This window comes from Dipodomys merriami, unplaced genomic scaffold (genome assembly GCF_024711535.1).
Source record: "Dipodomys merriami isolate MVZ:Mamm:240054 unplaced genomic scaffold, mDipMer1.0.p SCAF_1, whole genome shotgun sequence".
Lineage (NCBI taxonomy): Eukaryota > Metazoa > Chordata > Mammalia > Rodentia > Heteromyidae > Dipodomys > Dipodomys merriami.
In genome coordinates, this window is record NW_027202270.1 from 4293654 (window position 1) to 4299351 (window position 5698).

General features: G+C 47.3%; 1 long non-coding RNA gene across 1 annotated transcript; it reads right to left on the reverse strand.

Moving 5' to 3' along the window:
* Nucleotides 1-3274: 3274 nt before the first annotated feature.
* Nucleotides 3275-5472, reverse strand: LOC138825645 (uncharacterized). The gene is made up of 3 exons (XR_011371488.1): nucleotides 5385-5472; nucleotides 5116-5297; nucleotides 3275-4170 (listed from the first exon to the last, which is right to left on the reverse strand). It is a non-coding gene; the product is annotated as an uncharacterized lncRNA (long non-coding RNA).
* Between the last annotated feature and the right edge of the window lie 226 nt (nucleotides 5473-5698).

Below are 5698 nucleotides of genomic sequence, written 5' to 3' on the forward strand. Positions count from 1 at the left end.
GAAAGCCTGCACAAGGCTATGTGTGAGTGTGATGAGTCTAACCAAAGATTATTAGAGGAAATCATGAAATCCACAAACGGAAAGCTAAATGAATTCCAAGAGAAGGAAAGGGAGCCCAGTGTAAAATAGTCACTCAGCTAAAGGATAGAAGACACTGAAAAATAAAATCAGGGAAGTAACGAAGTCCATAAAAGACCTAAAACAAAGCCTCAATGAAGAGAGTAAAGCCATCAGAAATGATCCACTAGAAGGGAGGAGATAAAAAACAAAGTAGATAGTCTTGACAGCAGATCAGACAATGTAGAAGACAAAGAGTCTCTGGAATTGAGGATAGTCTAGATATTATAGGGAAAGAACAGACAATTATTCAGAAAAAATCCAACAAACAAGAAAGGTCCTTATAGGAGCTCAAGACTCAATCTGATAACCTAATATAAGGCCAATAGGTACTGAGGAAGGATAAGAGAAGGAAGCTAAAGGGATAGGACATATATTTAAAGGAATTCTAGCAGAGAACTCCCCAAACATCAAAATGATAGGCCCATTCAGATACAAGAAGCCTTTAGAACCCCCCCCCCCCCGCCCCAACACCAGACCAGAACAGAGTATACTACTGCTACATTGCAATCCACACAGGATCAATAGAAACCAAGGAAAGGATCCTCACTCTAATAAAGGTAAACCAGTCAGAACAACTACAGATTTCTCAGTTGAAAAAAGAAGAGTCTGGAATGAGGTATGCCACACCTTAAAGATAAACCACTACCAATCAAAAATAAGGTACCCAGCTAAGCTCTCTTTTATAACAGAGGAACAAATGAAAACCTTCTACAACAAGACAAAAATAGGAAAAACAGGGTGGGTGTGATGGCTGACACCTGTAATCCTAGCTACTCAGGAGGCTGAGATCTGGGGATGTTAGTTGGAAGCCAGCCCAGGCAGGGAAATCTGTGACACTCTTATCTCCAAGCAGCTACTAAAAAGCTGAAAGTGAAGCTATGGCTCAAGTGGAAGAGCACCAATATTGAGCAGATAAGCTAAGGGACTGTGCCCAGGCTTGGAGTTCAAGCCTCAGTACCAGCACAAATAAATAAGGAAGAAACCGAAATGGCCTTGGGAAAATAAGAGTTTAGAGTGCTAATTACTCACAAGTCCTCAGTCTCATATGAATTGAAAACCTATTGAGAAATAAGACACAAGAGCTATAGAGATTAAGTTTTAAAGCTGAGAAGAGTCTTTCCTTATATGTCTGTTGTTTGAGAGATAACCGGGTACTGCGTGTTGTTTGGATTTAGAACCCCTGGGCTTTGTGCCAGCCTCGCCCCCATGAGCTGACTCATACAGAGGAGGGCTGGGGTCTGCCAGTGGATCCCTGCCTTGGACCAGTGTGCTCACTGAAGCAGAGTTCAGACATCCCTACTATCAGAGAGGTGTGTATAGATGGGAGTGAACTGGGAACAAAGCCAGTGGAGGATCTCCCAGACCTCCTTGTGTTTTGGGAGAGAAAACTGGGGTCATACATGCATGCACACATGCATTCATACATGCATGCACAATACATATACATATATATATAGGCATGCACACACACACACACACACGCGCGCGCGCGCACACACACACACACACACACACACACACACACACACACACACATACACACACAGCACATTTGAAGTCAATGTGGCCAACTGACTTTCTTGAGACAAGGAGGTCTGTGTCCTGTGTGTGAATCCTTGGCAGAGGCCTATAAGAGGGGGGTCATTCATTTTTGCTTTGTGCCCCAGGGACGTTTTACTTATTTGTTACCACAGCACAACTCATCCCTCACTGACCAATACATTTCTCCTCAGGAAAATTAATAGTCACCCTGTGCATTTGTTGCCCTCAGCCTTTTGGGATCCACCAGGGCTATGTGCCTAGACCCCTCAGAGAGAGGAGCCATTCGTCACCCCTACCCCAACTTCCAGGAGATTCCCCTTTATTTCAGCCACTGCTACTCTGATGAGAATTCAATCTTCCCCTGAGGTGGCTTTGCTACAGTGCAGAGCAGTGCATTAATCAAATTCATCCTGTGACCATATGTGCCCTGGGATGAAAATGCACTCTGTCCTGGGAACTGGTTTACATCACGTCTGACCCCCAGAGGCCCTGCAATGTGATCAGAAGCCTGTGCCAGGGCTGTGCTGAGTCGCTCCAGGAACACAATCCCAGCCACGCCTCCACAGGCCACGGAGATGGTGCTCACAGGCTGAGAGGCAGGCCGGCCGGGGGGAGCCTGGAATCCTTGCTTCATTGGTGCTGAGTGAGCCAGGTGCCTGTGACCACAGCCCCAGCCATTCACATGTTTGAAGGAAGTCTCCTCCTGGGAAAGTGGCAAAGAAGACCTTCTCTGTAACAGATCACCTTCTTTTCCTCACATGCTCCAGCAGAGGTAAAATCCTGGGCTTCTGGGAGCAGCAAGGCTGAGGTCACTGTCCTGGGCAGACTGCTTGCTTCCTTCCTCAGCTTGTGAATCCCAAAGGGCAATCCTTGCCAGCCCCCTTATCAATTTGTCTCATTACTAAATCCCAAAGCAGTAGGATGCCAGGCACAGGATTCAGACATGTGGACAATAATCTATCAGCTTTTCTCTTGTGAAAACTAGGCTGAAGGCCTGAGCTGGCCAGATCTATGATTCCCTCCTCACCCACAGCCTCCAGTGGAAGCCCAGGACAATCATGTGAAGGAGGGCTGGGATCTGCGTATGGGTGCTCACCAGGGCTCAGGGAAGAATCGCTGTGCGTTGGGAAAATAACAGGCCAACACACAGTGTACATCAGGCAAATTTAGTTGAGAGGACATAGTATTTGACAAAAATTGCAATTTGTATTGGGAAAAGCAGGGAAGAACTTTTTGATTAACAGGGAAAATCGCTAGTGGTGGAATTTTGAAACAAATTGTGCCAGGAGCCAGTGGGTAGCTCACATCTGTAATCCTAGCTACTCAGGAGGCCGAGATCTGAGGATCAATGGTTCAAGCCAGACTAGGCAGCAAAGTCTCTGAGACTCTTATTTCTAGTGACCCACTTAAAAGTGGAAATAAAACTGTGGTTCAAGTGGTTGTGTGTTATCCTTGAGTATAAGCGCTCAGGGACAGTACCTAGGCCCTGAGTACCAGCCCCAGTGTTAGTGTGCACCCATGCACAGGATCTCTCTCACACACATAGAAATCATAACCAACCTTAAACGCTAAGTTAAAAGAAGTTCTAAACATAAAGATTCAGTGGGTTTATTTATCAGTACTGAAATATTTATAAAGAGAAAGTGAAATGGGTAAAATTGATTACATTAATATCTGCATAAAAAATTAGAAAGTGTCAACAGGGCACTGGTGGTTTATGTCTGTAATCCTTGCTACTCAGGAGGCTGAGATCTGAGGATCAGGGCCTAGAGCCAGCTTGGACAGAAAAGTCCTCGAGACTCTTATTTCCAATAAACTACTCAAAAAAAAATCCAGAAATAGCTGTGTGGCTCAAGTGGTAGAGTGCTAGCCTTGAGCATAAAGATACTCAGAGACAGTATTCAGGCCCTGAGTTCAAGCCCCAGGATCATCAAAAACCAAGCAAATGAACAAAACAACAACCAAAAGAAAACATGTCAGATCTCCAGCTAGCAAGGTGATACGGCTGGCTCTGATCTCCATCAGGTTCACAGTGAGGCTACGCCTTCATTGGTTATCCCCAACCCACAGCAGAGCATGGCAGGAAACTGAGGCAGGTGACTCCTGGGGGATGTGGGGCTCCTCTGATGGACAATGTGGGTCCCAGAACACAAGGCCTTTCTGGATGCCTGTAGTCTACAATGCTGCGGTTGAACCTTCCTTTCCTTCTTGTTTGACTGGGGCCAAGCCTTCCTGAGTTTGGGACCGCTCTCCCAGTCTTCTGGGTTTCCCAGGACATTCTGCAGGGAACTCCTTCCTGGACCAGTGCTGTGTTCATCATCTCCTGTTAGAAGACACAGAGACTCATCAAGTCGGGGCAGAACCACAACTGGCTTAACAACATGGAGAAAAATACATCCAACCTTCTACTCCTCACAGGTCCGCTCAAGTTGCAATGAAGCAAGGCTCATTGGTTTTCCTTTCATCTCCACTGCTCCAGCCTCATCTTGCTCAACTTGCTAACCATGCCTGGATGTTGTTGAGTGTAGCACAAGATGGTTCATATGGTGTTAAAAAAAAAAAGAAAAAGGATTGGAGCTTAAAAATGATTGTATTTTGACCCTGGAATTTCACTCTGAGGGAACTCTCCTAAACAATATAAAGGCTTATGAATAGGCTTTAAATATATTCACCCTTCTTTTGTTAGTCATGAAGAAAATAAGCAGCCATTTAACTTCATGCTAGCAATAAAATAGAAACAGGTTCTATTATAATGCTAAATGTGGTTCTCCTGAACGTCTTTCCAGAAAGGATGTGCCCTCTAACTCAAGGGCACGGCATGCTGACAGCCCTCGGCCCCCAGCAGCTCCAGAGTCAACCTTAGCTTTAGGACTGAGCCAGGCTGGTCCCAGACACAGGAACCCAGTCCCGTCTGTCCTACAAATCTTTACCAGATCTGCATTTTGCTCTCTGAACCCATCTCACCCCAATGCCACGGGCTCACCTTGCTTCCATAGCTCCGGCTCCCTTTTCCTCCTCAGCCCTGCTTCCTATCTCTCTTAACCTTTCATAGGACACTTCTCTCCCCGGGGCTGCGAACTGAGCTGCTGGCTGAGACCTCCTTCCTATGTCTGCTTCCTTCTCCAGAATCAGAGCTGGGCTGGCCAAGGCTCCCCGTTTTCCCCACCCCACCCCTTCACACATGTCCCTCCACTAACCCTCCAGGACCCCCAATCCTGCCTGACATGCCAGTAGCTTCTCAGAAGCCAGGACCAACAGGACATCCTCGCAAGGATTCGCTCTAGCTCCCTTCCCTGCCAGTCAGGGCTCTGCAAGGTGAGATGTTCTGACTCGGGAGAGAGGATCTCTGCTGCTGGAGGAACAGCAAGAATTCTTCTCAAGGAAGTCCTAAGAGGAGCGGGGCAAGGCCGCTCTCGACGTCGCGTGACACGCATGCAGGAGCTTGAGCCTCACTTGCTTTGAGTTGATGAGAATCTCTGTATCACCATTTTGAGAGGTCTCGGGCTAAGCTGTGTACTCCCATGTGCTTTGCTGATGCTTGGTAATGATGGCCTTGACGAGGGAGAGCTTGGGCCTCGTGTGCTGTCCTTCTGTCCTCCTGCTCTCCTTCCTTCGTGTGCAGATTTCTATTAACTCTGGAAAACAAGTAGAAAGAGACGAAAGGTGCCAGTCCATCAACCATATCTAGAGGTGATACCATGTAACCCGTGCTTTTCCCTCACCATGGCTTCAAGTGGCATCGTTAAAGGGAACAGATCTAACACAAATTGCAGTGGATTCACTAATCATTGATTGGAAGGAGCAGCTTCCCCTTCTACAGCCTGGATTTGTGCAGATCAAAGTGCTCCGAAGGCGGCAGCAGCAGGAACACAGCTGTGTCATTTCCACCAGATTCAAGCTGAAAAGGAGTCATGCTGCAAGCTAGCCCTCCCTTCACGCCCCTCCCCCCAGGCGGCTTGCCTTTCCTCACAGCGTGCCCATTGGTTGGTGCTCACTCAAGCCCCAGAGAGGCTGGCAAGACGGGGTGGGGGCGGGG